Raw genomic sequence first — 16,633 nt, forward strand, 5'->3', positions numbered from 1 at the left:
AGGAGGGCCGCGGCGTGCGCTGCTACAGTGTGTGGAGGCTACAGTACGGCAGGTCAGCATAGCCCCTTCACCTATCAGCGGAAATTGACCCTACGGTGACAGCACGTCTCCCATTACGCATGTCACTGACAACAGACCCTGTGCTAGCGAGACGGCACATGACCATACCCTGGTAGAGGATACGCACGGGAGCCGAAGAGGAAGATTTCTGAATCTGTAGCGTTTAAGGCTCTAATGTGTATGTTATTTAATATGTCACCGGGTCCACCTGTCGGGACCCCACTTAGTGTACGCGCTCCCCTTGATCCTATAAAAGGGAGAGCGCGCGCGTTAGAACACAAGTCCCTGAGACACACTCAGGTTCTCGCAAGCTTTCTCACGTTCCACTAGCACACAAACTTCACAGACTCACAAGCAATACAATACACAGTGGATGTAGGGTTTTACGCTCCGGCGGTCTGAACTACTCTAAACCCTTGTGTGCTTCCTGTGTTCATACGCCTTTTGATCTAGCATTCCTTGACTTCTCCAAACTCATCCTAAACTAGGATTAGACGGGTGCACTCCGCCACCCGGCTGGAGAAATCCTCCGAAAATCTCGTAAATTGAATTTCTGTACTCGTACTACACAATTCTTGTATCCACATCACGTCGAAAGAATCCAATGAAACAAAATGTTAGATTCGTTCCTTGATGGCAAAAATGTTTTACAACAAATAGATTGGTCGTTGCGTGGTATTTAAATGCGGCAGAAAAGAAAATGAGAGGGGCATGCATGCATGATAGAACGAAGTAGTAGTAGGGTAGGAATGATCTGTTAAGAATTCAGCTGGGAGCAAACCATTTTGGAGAACCAGCTTGCACGCAATAGATGTCGGTGTGGGCCTCAGAACACTGGCCGGATGGCCAGCCCATCCATGGTTACTCGAGTCCGCCAGGTAAAGGAGGCAGCCTCTTGTGATCATGTCCCCCATCTCGCTCGCAGCGAAGACGAGGCCACCAGATCGTTGAGCAAGCAAACAACCGCACCCAAACCCTAGCCGACACCCCCTCCTCCTCCTCCTCCAGGTTCTTGCTTCGTGCAGGTGCATTGGCGCTGCACTCTCCCTCCATCACTACTCAGCGGGATCTGGGCCCTCGTGATTCACCGCCACCGGACTCTTCGCCTCCCAGCCCTTGGGTAATCGTAGTTCAACTATCTTTCGATCCATCCACCTACGATGCCTGCAATTCGCTGTCCGATCTGTCGTCTATCACCAAATTAACCAGTCGGCGACATCCAGTTGATGCTCGCCAGCAGGAGGAGTTCAGTATGCGGTACTATCTAGAGTTTGGAAAGGACCGGATGAATATTTGGTTTGCGTTGAGTAGGGATGGAAGGAATTTGTTTGGTGAAAGAACTAACACTCATAGCACATAGCCAGTGATCTTGATGATGTACAATCTGCCTATATATTTGTGCTAGAAGAGAAAGTATCTTTTGCTATTCATCCTTATACAAGGATCCAAAAATCCTCACATCAATATAGATATTTTTCTTGAGCCTCTGATGCAAGAGATAAAGAGATAGAAACTCTATGAAAGGAAGGTATCGATATTGTTGATGGTTTTACACGCCAGATCTTTAATCTAAGAGCTATTATCTTCATCATCATCCATAATTAACAGGCTTTGTTTGTCCTTTCGGTACAGATCAATGATAGGATGGGATACACGGTCTACGTGGATGATATTGCATGGTCCTTGTAAGGTTCTAAAAAGATAGTTTACCTTGGGTACAGGTGCTTATTGGTGGAAAAATATCAGTACCAAAGTAAGAAGTTCTACAATTTTTTTAATGGCAAGTCTGAGTTACATTATGCTCCAGTGAAACGAGATGGGCACTATGTTTTTGAAAAATTTACTCCCTTCAACTATAGCCAAAGTCTGAATAACCCCCTGAACTATAACCTGGTTAAATTTGCCCCTGAAACTATGCTATTTAGTTCATTTTACCACATAATACAATTTATCTTTTTTTCTCCATACACTAACTTGGTTCAATTTACCCCCTAAACTATGCTATTTAGTTCATTTTACCACATAAAACAATTTATCTTTTTTATTTCTCCATACACTAGTTGAATGTTATTTCAAATTTTGCAGGGTAGCAGTGGACATCACAATGCATACTAAAAAAATTATTATAATTTTTTCACCGTTATTTTTTCCATACAATTTTAAACTCCAATGATTTATTTATTATTAAATATCTTAACCTATCAAAATAATGAAAAGTTTATGATGTATCTTTTCTAACATGTGTTATGATGTTTACTATCATCTTGTCAAACTTCAACTTAAAACTCCACCTATATGGAGAAATAAAAAAGACAAATTATATCAGGGGGTAATTTGAATCAAAGGGCATAGTTTGTGGGTAAAATGAACCAAACGATAGTTTAGGGGGTTATACGCACTTTGGCTATAGTTGTGGGAAGTAATATAGACTTTTTCCATTTTAAAATGGTCAGGACCATCCAAGTCACCTATGTGAAGATGACGAAAGATGGGAAGAAGAGAAACAGAGATAAGACACCTATCGATAGCGTACCGTTCAAGAAACAGTCCATCTTCTACAAGTACTTGCCGTATTGGGCGGATCTTGAGGTCCACCATGCAATCAATGGTATGCACATGAAGAAGAATGTGTTTGATAACATAATTGGGCTTCTTATAAAGATATCAGCCAAGACAAAGGATATCTTAAAATCACGTCAAGACTTGGTAGCCATGAAGATAAGAGAAGATATTCACCCTGTGGATAAAGGGATTGGAAGATATGAATTTCCTCCAGGCTAGCTACAACTTGACACATGATGAGAAGAAGGCAATGTGCAAGAGCTTATGGGAGATTAGAGTCCTAAGTTATTTCTCATCCAACATAAGGAAACTAGTCTCGATGAAAGACCTCTGCTATGCGGCTATAACTTTCACAATTGTCATATGTTGCTAACGGTGTTCTTCCCTATTGCAATCAGAGCGATCAACCAGTATACGTAAAGATGGTAATCACTCGGTTGTGTTACTTGTTCAACAAGATTTCTGAAAAGGTGATCAACAAAGATGAATTGCAGGATCTCCACGAATTTATTTGGGGAGACTATGGCGCAGCTCGGGATGTGCTTTCCTCCAGGAGTTTTTGATATAACAGAACACCTAATGATTCTCATGGTCGAGCATATACGGGCACTTTGGTCCACTTTACCTACACGAAATGTGAACATACGAGCGTTCATGTCCATTCTAAACCGGTACGTATTGAATGGTGCATACCCCAAGGGTCATGATAGAGGGATATAGTACTAAGGAAATCATAGAGTGTTGCCTAGGTTACCTAAAGGATAAAGTAGGTCCGTTCCATGCTTTTTGGGGAGGTTGGAAGGGGTTGGAGGAAAACCTTCATCAACAAGGATTTTAAAGGTGTGCAAAGCACAATATAGCATCTTGCAGCACCTCACGATAATTTCATCTTTAGTCAATGAACACTTAAGCATGATTTATGCAGAAGGTAATGACCACTTGGATGATTGGATCATGAGAGAGCACAAGCATCAATTGATTGCATGGTCGAAGGACCTAGATCTACCAGATGGGGAGACTATGGAAGAACAAACGATCAAAAGATTAGCAGCTGGCCCATCTAGCCAGGTCACGTCATGGCAAGGGTATGATATTAATGGATATCTATTTTATACTGCCGCAAAGGATAAGAAGACCGTGTCTTAGAATAGTGGTGTTCGTATTGAGGCCTTAGACAAGAGAACAATGGCATCATAAATGATATATGGGAAGTGCACTATGGTTCCAATATACAAGTCCCGGTGTTTCGGTGTCATCGGGTCAAACACCCAAGAGGTGTTGAGGGCTCATGATTGTTGACTTCAGCAATGTTGGTTACAAAGACGACCCATGGGTACTTGCTTCACAGGTCGCACAAGTTCTGTATGTAGCTGATCCCGCAAAGAAGACAAAGCACATTATCGTCACTAGAAAGCAAGATATCATAGGAGTTGTCATAATGACGATGTGGAAGAATATAATCAATACGATGAAATGAAACTATTCACTAACTTACCACAAAAGATGAGGATTATAGAAACAAGCATAAGAAAAGACGACAAGCTATGGGCACACAAGGATGGAGAATCGAGAATTGTTACTGCTTAAATATATGCAGCTAGTAAATTATTTATGGATTCATATGTAATTGTCTCTCTAATATATCTTCTTTGGCTCTCTAATATATGCAGAGTCATTCTTGTAAGAGAGTACGAGGTCTGTCTATTGTTCATTCTTTTCCTTTTGATTTCAATGTGAAAATTTGAAAATACCGTAGTTTTATTTAAATATTTTGACACTCTAATGATGTATATAATGGACCCCTTGCAAACTTGTGAACCTTGACTGTTCGAGGATAAGGGATTATTTCAGAATGAATTTATGTGCTTCACATTCTGAATTCGTCCCTTATCCTTTGACAGTCAAGGTTCTCTGAAAGTCCAAATAAACCGAGCGTTAAAATAATTAGTTCCTTTTTTTCATTTGAATGGTAAAGTGTTCGTTTGAATGGTAAAACAAATTGAGGAGTGCCAAATATTTATTCAAATATATCTTCTTTGGCTCTCTAATGTATAAGTTGTAAATGGATCATCCATCGTCATCTTCCCCACAAAGGGATAATGCAGCATCTCAAGATGATGAAATGGAGCAATTTTCATCCTAGATGGAGTGGGACGATGAGGGTGACATTGGAGTAGAGTCTTGGGATGACGAAGGTCCCTAGGTAGGACAAGGGCTTGGGTAGGAGGACAGTGGCATGATCCGATAGATCCACATCTGTTTCCTTTAGAGAAAGCCATTCAAGGTGGGAATTTGATCCGGATTATGTTCCGAATCCAAGTCAGGTAATGATTACGTGATTACTTATAACTGAGCATTTACTGTACATTTTCATACACTACATGTAATGATTTGTCAAATCGTATAATCCATGTAGGAGGCTTCGCAGGAAGGAGAAAACGCCGATGCCGACCTCCAAGCCCCATAGAGGAAGAACTTGAAGACAACGGAAGCTCCGGTCCGGAACCTCAAACTACAGCCTCTTGCAGCCAAAACAAAAGGAAACGGGGTCAGCGTGGAAGAAACCAATACCTTGAAGGCTAATGGACGGTCCAGAAGGGCCGGACGCCATTTGCAGATTACGGGGACATCACACCAGCACAATGGGAAGAGTCTGTTTGGCAAAAGACCTCTCAGGAAGCTCTAGCCCTAAGCCAGAGAAATAGAGATCTAGCACTGAGCAACATACATAAAGTCTATCTTGGCCCAGGTTGATACCAAAGGAAGGTCGATCAGTGGCGGCATGAAAGAGAGGCTGCAATAGCCGCTGGGCAACCTTTCCCTTTTGCAGGCTTTGACGAACATGGTTGGTTCTGGCTTCAAGCAAGGAAGCCTAAGATAATGGATGGGAAGCCTAGTTTGACCAACCCGAGACCGAATCGATGGCACAAAAAATGTACGAACTTACCGAGCTTTAGAAGCCAAGAGGGACAAGGATGTGCTTAGTACAGCCATTGGGTCCAAAAAGCATGGAGGCTGCGTCAGAGGCGTGTCCTCTAAGTTGACCATCAAGGATGGGTTTCAGGAGGACCACGCCAACTACAGGAGGCATGACCGCTACAAGGAAGAAATGAAAGAAGAGGTAAAGAGAGCAGTAGAAGCTAAGTTTAAGTAATTATTCCTAGCACAAATGGCGGAGCAGCAGCAGCAGCAGTCCGGGGTATTATGGATTAACCCGTGGCAAGAGGTGGGGCAACAACAGATAGTGATGATGCCCCCACCGGTATTGGCCCAAGCAAATACGACATGTGCTCAGAGCAGTGTTGCCTCTACCATAGCACAACCATACCCGATAGATTGCATAACAAGTACTACTCCATGCTTGTTGCTCTATCCGATCGGTAGAGCTGGGAAGACAAAAGAAGTTGCCAAGGCCCATGTGGATCCGGTTGGGGTTTATTTGAGGGAAAACCGATCCCACACCTATATGCATGCATACAAGTGGAGCAACTCTTGAAATCAAGCTATGAGGACAACAAGATAGACATCCCCACTGCAAATGGGAAGAATTGCCTTGGTCAAATGCGTCGTCAGTACCATTCTGTGGCATAAATAAGATATCGTACTGGTTAGTCCACAACCTTCGGCTGCTCTGGATCGTACCTCACCATCACCACAACAACAACAAGAGGGGGTAGCACCAGAGCATACTCTAAGGAAGGGGGAGTTCAATTAGAAAACGCCCAAGCAAAAGCAGGAAAAGTACTCGGAATGCAATGACAAGCACTCACCTGGACATTCCGATGTCATCACCAGCTGGTGAGGCGCTCGCCATGCGCTTCCGAGCGGTGGCTCTTGGTCCCAGCGGATGGCTGGGCAAAAGATCATCACCAAGAGAGCCTCTCCTGGGTGGTCTTCTTGCCCTGGCCTTTTATCACTTCAGCTAAGGTGCTACCATCATCGCTGACCTGATCATCATCTGTACTGACTGGGTCACAGGAAGGATGAAAGACCGGCTTCTGGTACACGATGGCTGCAGATGCCGCGGACGTGTGATGTGGCAGAACCAACCTGAATTACACCGGCTCAAGTACGCGAGTTCTCTCTTGAGGGCTACCTCGTGCTTCAAACGGTATAATCCCTTGGCCTGTCGGGTAACATCCCGATAAACCACCGAAAGCAGGATCCAACAAGGTACCTCGCACGAAGGCGAGTCCAGAGATATAAATGCCATTACACTTTACATCACAGGCAGATATATTACATAAGGATATAAAGGTAACATTAGTGTCCAACTAGGGACATTATTACAAAACGGTTTAAGTTTTAAGTCACAGCAGCGGAGTTTGAAAACACGAACACTGTACATGTCGTTATTATGGATATCATGCTAGCCCTGGCATGATATCACTCGGCGGAATCTGTGTTGGCCGGGGACGGATCCCACTCCACGGACCAACCATCAGGCAGGGGGTAGGGCCACGGTGTACTGAAAGCTGGCTCATCAGGGAGATTACCTGAAGTAAATCAACAAAAGCAAGACTGAGTATACTAATACTCAGCAAGACTTACCCGTTCATGGTATACTTAGCCATATACCTAGACTTATGTAGGCTTTTCAGGTTTTGGGTAGAGTTTTCAGCTGAAAAGCAACAAAGAGTAGATCCTTAGTTTCAACTTTTAGCTTTCAGATTCTAGTTGATTAACCATTCTAGGTAAGCACCTAAAACTACTCAAACATGGTAGAATCTTTAATCAAACATCATCTTTGATAATCACAAAGTTGCTCTTGTTACTCTATGTGGCAAAGGGATTAAGCAGTCTCAATCTCCGCGAGAAACGGACGATTCCTGAATCGAATTTCAAACCTTGCAAGGGTAAACCTAACTCACACGCTTGGAACACCAAAGGGTCCTTCTGAAGCAACCGTTTGCCTTTCATTCCGACTTCGTGGATCAGATCCACCACAAGCGACTGCAGGACTATACGCACTTCCAAAGTGCAGGACGTACGTCTGTAGCGCGACTACAAAACCCGTACTCCTGGTTGCCCAGCAACACGTATTCCTACACGTCGAACCAAGTAACCAAAAGAACCAAATACATGTGGTGGGGGGTATGTCCACTCCTCGGGCCGATTGATTACTAGGCTTACCGCTTACCATATTTCACGGCATGTGGCTAGTATTTTCAAACGCTTAACCACCGCTACCACACACTGCGGCCTTATCCAGTTCAACAACACCGACGGGGTATCATCTCAAATATGATACTCCACATAATTCCCGTCCGTCATCCTTATAGTGATAACAGTAATGTAAACAGTACAGTTCCTATATCGCGTGAGTGATACGGAATCACCCGACTTCTACCGGTCCTATAAGCAGAGCAGCTATTCGGACTCAAGTTCTAGTGTTCAATACATCGATTCCTGGAATTATGCAACTAAGGTTTCCAAACAACTCCTAAGAACTTAATGCATAAAGATATATATAAATAGTATAGTTTGCAGTGTAAATAAAGTAGGGGTTATGTCCGGGGCTTGCCTTCGAAAGCGAAGCTAGGGTCAGACGAGTTAAAAGTTTCCGAACCTTGGTTTGGGGCTTTAGTCACTTCCTCAGTAACTTGGACGGAGTCTTCAGATAGCCCGGGTTCGGGTTCCAAGATCAACTCGTAGTTTTCGTCTTCAAGTATCGGCGAGTCTATATGATATGCAAAACTATAAGTTGAAGAATGCGTATTCTTTTATGTTATTTCACAATAAAGTTGCAATTCAAATAAAAGAACATTACATTTCAACAAACAACCTAACTACCCTGTACTGGGCAGTCATTTATCGGGTATCAATCAAACTAACTAGTTACGTTAAGCAACAGGGTGGGTTACCCTAAACATCTATACTAATTTTATTAGGTAGCATGTTTGATTATCTTTAAGCGGTAACTAATTACACTTTGTACTATGTTTATTTCAACTAATTATTATAAACACCCCTAGGTTTTACTTATTTATGGCTTACTTTGATTAATTAGACAAACTCTAAGTTAGGAATATAAACTAAATTAACCTAAGTAGGTTTAATTGAGATAACATTATCCTAGATTTTTTAGAATATTTTGTTCAATAAATAAATCACAACAATTAACTTAATTAAACAACATAGCTAACTTGAATAAATTTCATAGAATATTTTTCTTCAAAACTAAGGTTACCAAAATTATTAAGCATTGCTTTAGCTTAAGTACACTTACTGTGAATGTATCAAGATTTTTATATTAATAGGAACTATGCCACACAATTTAAACAAGAACAATATTAAATGTAATTCTGTACTAGGTCTGGGGTTTACATTTTATAGCCATGTTCTATTATGCAAGAATAACATTCTAGAATATTTTCATAATTTTACATGAACTAAAACTATTGTTCATGAATTTTCTTTAAATCTAATCTTAAATTCATAGCATAAGTTCTATTAGGCTTATGGCTCCCAAACTTTTTCCATGAACTATACATGCTTAAAGAAGGCTAAGGTAAAAATTTTAGCTATAAACATGCAGAGATGTTTTTAGAATTAATTCATGATGTTTTTATCAACATGAAGCAAAGATAGCAAAATACCCTAGCTAGAGAGCAGATCTGGGTCTACCAAATTTACATCAAGCTATTCAAGACATACACAGATTATGTGCCAAAATTCAGCTATAGCATAGCTAAGGATCAAAAGATCTAATTAACATACCCATTTGCTTTTATTTATTATACAGCACAAAACATACAATTTCATGGCATGATCATAAAACAAAAGTTGTAGAATTTGATATAAGGATTCAAACCCAATTGATTTGACATTTTTATGATTTTTCTACTGTTTTCTATACATTTTCAAAGATCACAGCAGGAAATAAAGAAAACTTAAACAAGCTTCACAGGATAGCCCCTAGATTTAGCACAAAACACCCTGGAACTTCCTTTTCTTCTCAAACAAGGCCCCTGGCCGTGGTCAGAGAGGGGGAGCGGGAGTTGACCGGCCAAATCCGGTGAGCTCAGGTCACAGCGGCGAGGGGAAAGAGGAGGATTAGCTAGAGGAGACCGGGGGCTACCTTGGGAGGTGCTCGGTTGGGGTTCTAAGGCTGTGTAGCGGCGGAACGGCGGTGACAGAGGCGGCGGCGGAGCTTGGAAGCTCGGTGGCGGCGTTCCGGTGGCCGGAGGGTCGGGGAGTGGACGACAAGTGCCTGGAGAACTTCGTGAGGTTGATGTGGTGCTGTTGCTCTACTTGGCAGGGGCTGGGGGACGTCGGAGCAGTGGGACAGCAACGAGGCCGAGCTGCGGCGGCGGAGGAACGGTGGCGTGCTCATGGGCAGACGTCTCCGGTGGAGGAAAAGGAAAATGGCCGGTGCGATGAGCTTCAGGGAGTAGCTGTGGTGCTAATGGAGGTCTGGATTGAAGGTGGGAGGCTCTGGAGGAGGCTACCGACGGCGAGGCCGAACGGCGGCGTGGCTTGGACGGTGGCGGCGCGAGGCGGGAGATGACCGGGGGTGATTTGAGCTTGGGGAAAAGGCAAAAGGGGTTGCTCACGAGGTACTGAAGGGCTTTATATGCTCGGAGAAGCACTGGGGCGCGGCAAGGAGGAGCTGGACGCCGGCGACGTCGTTGGCGGCCGTGGAGAGCTCGGGGATGGCGTGGCGGCTCGGGAAAATGGCCACCAGGACCTGGCAAGCGGCGGGGGCGATGCGCTGGAGGTGGAGGTGGCACTGGCGAGCGGCGCGGGGCAGGTGGCGGCCGGGGCAGCTCGCCGGAGTTAAAGCGGCGATGGCAGGAGCTCACGGGGGAAACAGGGGAGCTGGAGGTGGACGACAAGGACCCGGTTGTAAATGTTCAAAAGTTCAGGGAGCTCACTGTAATGCTTGAATAACTTTCAAACTAGTGCTCAAATGAAAATGCTCCAAAAACCAAAAGTGTAGAGAATAAAAAGTTCTACAACTTTGCTTTAGGGTTCAACTTCAGGAGAGTTGAGGTTTCAAAGTTATTTTAAAAACCATACAACTAGTCAAATTTTCTTTTAAAACCTATTTGAATTTTACATTTCAAAAAGCTCCCTGGTTTGTTTTCACTTTTTACAGTGGTTTAAAAGTAAAAGCATCATTGCAAATCAGCCCTTCCTATATTTCAAAATTATCCACCCTCACACACATTTTGCACATTAAGCCCTATATTTTTCTAAAATTACAGAAAACACCCTAAAATCTTGCCCTTAAATAGCATACAAGAGCACATCCTACACTCAATGCACTAAGTCTGGCTCCCATATACCTGAGATGTCACATGTGATGTTCGGCATCGGCGGCATACTTCTATATACATCCACATCCTGCTGCAACACAATGGACAGATGAGTTAGTTTCACTCAAGACAAGATTGCAATATAGAAGGATACAGATACTTACATGCTTTGGAGGGTTCTCAGCAAAGTACATCTTCAGGACATAGGGCACTGTCTCATCGCCCATGAGTGCCCGACTCACTCGAACTACGGCATCTGATTGCTGAATCGGCTCTATAGAAAACCAAGAAGGGTCCAAGACTCTAAGATAGTTGAAGCCAAACCTTGCCCGCTTCTGCAGTGGCTGGATCTGCCTGCCGATCCACGTGAACATCACCACTATGCCAGTAACACCTGCATCCCTCTCGTTTTTTTATCATACCAAGCAATCCTGGGATCTGGCTTTCATCCCTGCAGGGCTTGGACCACTCGCGCGTGATCTTAAGTGCTCCTGCGGTCCTCTCTAGCAAGGAAGGCGCGTGGTTTCCGATGTAGAACCACTTCTCTCTCCACCCTGACAAACTACTTAGGAATTTGTACAAGATGTATTTTTTCTCCATCCTTTGCCTCAGCTGCAGCCCAGCACCGCCGACCTCGTATGGGACCTTATCGTTGGGTTGGGACTTGAGGTGGAAAAGAAAGGTGAAGAGATCAAAGTGCTGCTCTATTCATAAGAATACTTCACAAAGCTGAACAAAGATGGAAATGTGATGGACGGAGTTGGGATTAAGATGATGCCACTAGATTCCGTAGTAAAAGAGGAGAACATGGAAAAAGTCAGAAGTTGAAAGGGCTAATCCTCGCTCGATGAAGTATTGAAAAAGAACAATCTAATCAACTCCTTCGTATGGCCTATTGTCCCTAGTGGTAGGGCGCCACTAATGACTTCTTTGCTCTCGAGAAGACCCTCAGAAATGAGGGCCTAGAGATCATCTTCGGAGCACTTACTTGGTTTCCACCCGTCTCCAGCGGTGGTGGTGGCCTTACACTCCTTTTCCTTCCCCCTGGAGGCACCTTGATTGTTGCTAGCTATCTTTGTGGTCATGAGATGCTTCACTCGCATGCGCTCGAGGGCTAGGATGAGAAAGGCGACGAAGCTGGGCTTTTGGGGAGAAGGATGAACTAGGCGACTACTTCTTGCAACGCAAATGACCTAGATCTAACTCTAGAAGTGACGGCGGCTGCGAGACAGAGGAAGATGAAAGGCTTGAGTAGTAAAAAGCACAAGTGAAAGGGTGAGTAAAGCCCTAGGTCACTGTGCGGTTAAATAACTAGCGGCGGGCCCAAGTTCCCCATGCAGAATACGAAGAGTTTTTTACACGATAAGATTTGTTTTGAGCAGTAATCTCGGGTTACTTTGAGAAAGTTATTTGTTTAACCATTTTTCAGGGTTAACGTCCCGAAAAAAAGAGGTTTTTGAATTTTCAAACCAATTTACCCATTTTAACCATCAATTCAAACTCTTATTTTTTACACAACCCGTGCCACGACCTTTGGGATCCATTTTTCCAAAACTGGGAATTCGGATTAAAGGCTCAGGAGCTCCGAGATACATGTCATCGATGGCTTATTTTTCAAATTTTTTTGGAAGATAAGGATAGAAGATTCAAGATTAGTTTGACCCTCAGTCTGATTCTTCGATTCAACCTAAGGCTCGGGGGCTACTCCATGTGGAGTGCGAGTTTAATTGCACCCCATATAAAAGAAGACTTGAAAACTACTCGGGGCATGAGTACCTCACAGCCTCGATTCAGTCAAGGAAGTACTCGGAAGACACCTTCAAGATGAAGTTCAGAAGAACTCGAAGACGCCTTCAGTACTACTCAGAAGCCTGCAGTAGGGGCTTGTCAGACCCGGGGGGCCATGGGACTGTACACATGGCATACATATTCTAGGATAAGGGATAGGATGTGGCCCACGTCCTACATTAGTTGTAACTACTCATACCGTACTAGGACTAGTCAGAACAGAAGGAAACTACTCGAGTAGTACTCGGGTAGGACTCCTAAGCTCATATCTGGCTAGGATTTCCATATAACCCTGACCCCCCAAATTATATAAAGGCGGGCAGAGGCCCCCTCGAAACACATCAACACCTAAGGCAATACAAACCACCACACAGGACATAGGGTATTACGCTCTCGGCGGCCCGAACCTGTCTAAATCTTGTGTTCCTTGCACCTTTGAATTCCTTATCACGGTGACACCCCACCTACAATCTACCACCTCGGGAATATTCCTCGGTGGGCTTGGAGGTTAAACACCGACACGGATGGCATGAATCCTTTTGGTGAAATGAGCGGTAGCCACAACACTAGGCCTGTGACTCTATGTATGTACAATCTCCCACCATGGCTCTGCATAAAGCGGAAATTCATCATGATGCCGGTGCTTATCCAGGGCCCAAAGCAACCTCGGAATGATATGGATGTGTGCCTAAGGCCATTGGTAGAAGAACTATTATTGTTGTGGCACGATGAAGGTGTATGGATGTGGGATGAATACCGATAGGAGAATTTTAACCTACGAGCATTGTTGTTCGTAACCATCCATGACTGGCCTGCTCTTAGTAATCTGTCAGGACCAACAAACAAGGGATGTAGAGCCTGCACACACTGCTTAGATGAAATAGATAGTATGTACTTGACTCACTGCAGAAAGTTTGTATACATGGGTCACCGTCGGTTTCTCCCCATCAAACATCAGGTACGAAAGAAAGGCAAGCATTTCAAAGGGCAAGCAGAGCACCGTACAAAGCTGATGCACTGTAGTGGTAGGGAAGTCATTGATATGGTAAAGGATATAGAAGTAGTATTTTGCAAGGGACCTGGTAGCCAACCTGTTCTGAGTGAAAATGGAATGGCGCCCATGTGGAAGATGAAGTCTATTTTTTGGGAGCTACCATATTGGGAAGTCTTAGATGTTCATGTCACACCCGATTTATAAGAACATAAATCGAGCAATCATATATGCGCCAGGATCAAGTCACGCATATATACAACAGACTGTCAAGATATCACAACACATGTCACGAATAAAAGCGTATAAATTATAAAATGAATATCTTTATTACAACTGAATCAAGAATCAGTTCAAGGGATGCGGAAGCGTAATATGAATACATGAAGAGCTGGGCGCCACAGGGACGTCGACTGGGAGACAAACGCCTAGAAGTCGTCGAAGCCGCTGACGTAGTCCTCCACGTTGCCGGGCACTGAGCATCAGTCGAAGATATCCGAAATAGAACAGAAGAGTAGAGAGGCAAGTGTGAGTACAAACTCGTACTCAACAAGTATAACACAAACTATGAGGCTCTAGGCTAGCTGACTCAACTGCATTAGCTTTTAATCTTGGCAAATTTTATTAAAGCTAATTACTACAAGTGGATGAGTTACCATAACCCAAATTGCATAAGGAATTAATCAGTATTAATTAAGAACTACTAAGAACCACCCAACCAAAACCACCCGGGGAATCTCCCTCGTCAAAGGTTGATAACCCCACTAATCAAAAGGAGGATCTGGGCCGCTCATGACTGTGAGCACAGCTGATATATCAGTTTTACACTCTCGAGAGGTTGCACAACTTTACCCACAAGTCGTGAGCTACGCTAGTTATTCATCACACTTCCTTAGGTGAGATGGCTAGCAAGCACACTACGAGACCGTTACAAAGGACACGTTGGTAAGGTGTAACCGCTAAGGATTTTGGATCAGCGACGATGGGGCCCACCTCTGGGGGTACAAGACACACAGCACAGACCAAGCCGGAGGAGCAGGGACCATTGGAGCTTACCACCCCTCTTGCCCACGCAGGTAAGTTACTCCGGAACCAACACGACCTAATTAGTAAGTCAAGACCGTCCCATTCCAGTCTTGTGGTTGCGCGGTTGTCCCAGGTTGTCGTTCTATGAACCGGTCCTTATGGAGAGTGGCCAACCAAGCACTAAGCACCGTGCTGGCCCCCTAAACCATGTTTCTAACAAAAACATCTTTTAAGGACGCACAAACCACTCAAGCACACAGCACAGAGGGTCGGCTCCAGAATTAAGTTGCATAAGACCATTCATCAAATTAATTAAAAAGGACCAAGATTTGTTATAGCGCATCAACCTAGCACAACTTTACCAAAATGCAACCCAAGGGATATATGTAAAGATATAAAGGTGGCTAGGAAGTCCTTATAGGCATACAGTATTAAAATGCAGTATGAAATTGTATTAAAAAGTGATAGGAGGTTCATGTTATACTTGCCTTTCTCGTACTCTCCCGGCTGCTGCTCGAACTGCTCGAAAGATGGCTGCTCCTGGTACTGGTCCAAAGGCTCCGCGTCTACTCATGATCGTAACGCCAAAACATAGTCCAGCACATACACATACATGCAAATAAGGACAAAAATATAAGAAACAGTACAACATTACATAGAAATAGCACACAAAACTATTCTAGAACGATTCTACGCGTTACCGCGATCGCGTGGATATAAAGAACACCTAAAACGGAGCTAAAACGCGAAAACTACGCCTAAAACAAGATCCAGGGACCTATTTGCGAGAAAAACAGGAAAACCAGGGGCTTCTGGACAAAAACTGAGGACTTAAACGTAATTAAAGGATAGACACGGGGCTAGCACGCGAAAACACGCGGCATGGACGGCGGGTTCAAAAATTGGGAAGCTCAGGGGCTTCGGTGCAAGAAATAGGGCTAAACTGCAATTACTATTGAACTGCAGTGGACCGCGGGTTGATTCCAAGGAAGCTCAGGGGCTCTTTAACAAAACTGCCACAGCTGAAGGGGTACGCGGCTTCTAATCTGGGCGGTTGGATCTAAATCGAACGGTTCAGACGCACTCCGGTTCGGACGGTCCGTTCTGAACAGCGGAGTTCGGACTGGTCCGATCTGGACAGCGCGGCCGGCGGCGAGGGGGGGTCGCCGGAGACACGCTATCTCGCGTTCCTGGGGATGATTCACGACGAGGTCAAGCCCAGGAGGTAGAGCACAACGCGGGGAACCTAGCTGGGCACTTGAGGAGGTGGATTCGAGCTCGGTTAGGGTGGAACGACGACGAGAGCGGCTCGGCACGACAAACCACGCCGGCGTGCGCGCGGTCTAGGCTCTGCGGCTAGCTAAGGATCACGACTCCTAGTGCAAAAGAACTAGGGCGCGAAGGGGAAGCTCACCGAGGGTTTATGGAGGCTGGAGCTACGACGGAAGGTGGAAGTCGACGACGACCGGCGGCGAAGAAGGTCGGGCTCCCGCGGGGAGGGGTGATGCCGAGGTGGCCGGGGTCCTTGGCTGGCATAGATCGGCTCCGGGAACTCCTGTGGAGGTGGTCAGAGGGTCAAGACGGGTCGGGATGCAACGACGGCGAGGAATTCCGACGGCGGAGCAGCTCACCGGAGAAGGTTTCCTTGGAAAATTCGGTCGATGCCGAGGCGTAAGGCTTCGATGCTGGCCTCTTGGCGCTTCGGGATGGCGAGGGGAAGCTTTTGCGAGTGATGTGGTGGTCCGGGGTGCAACGGAATGGCCGGTCGACGGGGAGACCGAGGCGACCGGAGCGGGGAAAGAAGGGGGCGGCGGTGCTGGAGATCTTCGGGTTGCAGGGCTGGGATTAGGGTTCTGGGGGCTCAGGAAGTTCCTTTTGTAGGGCGGTGGTGCTGCCTTGGCGTGCGGGCCCAGAGAGAGCGGCTCGCCGGGGATCTCGGGAAGGA

Source organism: Panicum hallii, chromosome 3, assembly GCF_002211085.1.
Source record: "Panicum hallii strain FIL2 chromosome 3, PHallii_v3.1, whole genome shotgun sequence".
In the NCBI taxonomy this organism is placed as follows: domain Eukaryota; kingdom Viridiplantae; phylum Streptophyta; class Magnoliopsida; order Poales; family Poaceae; genus Panicum; species Panicum hallii.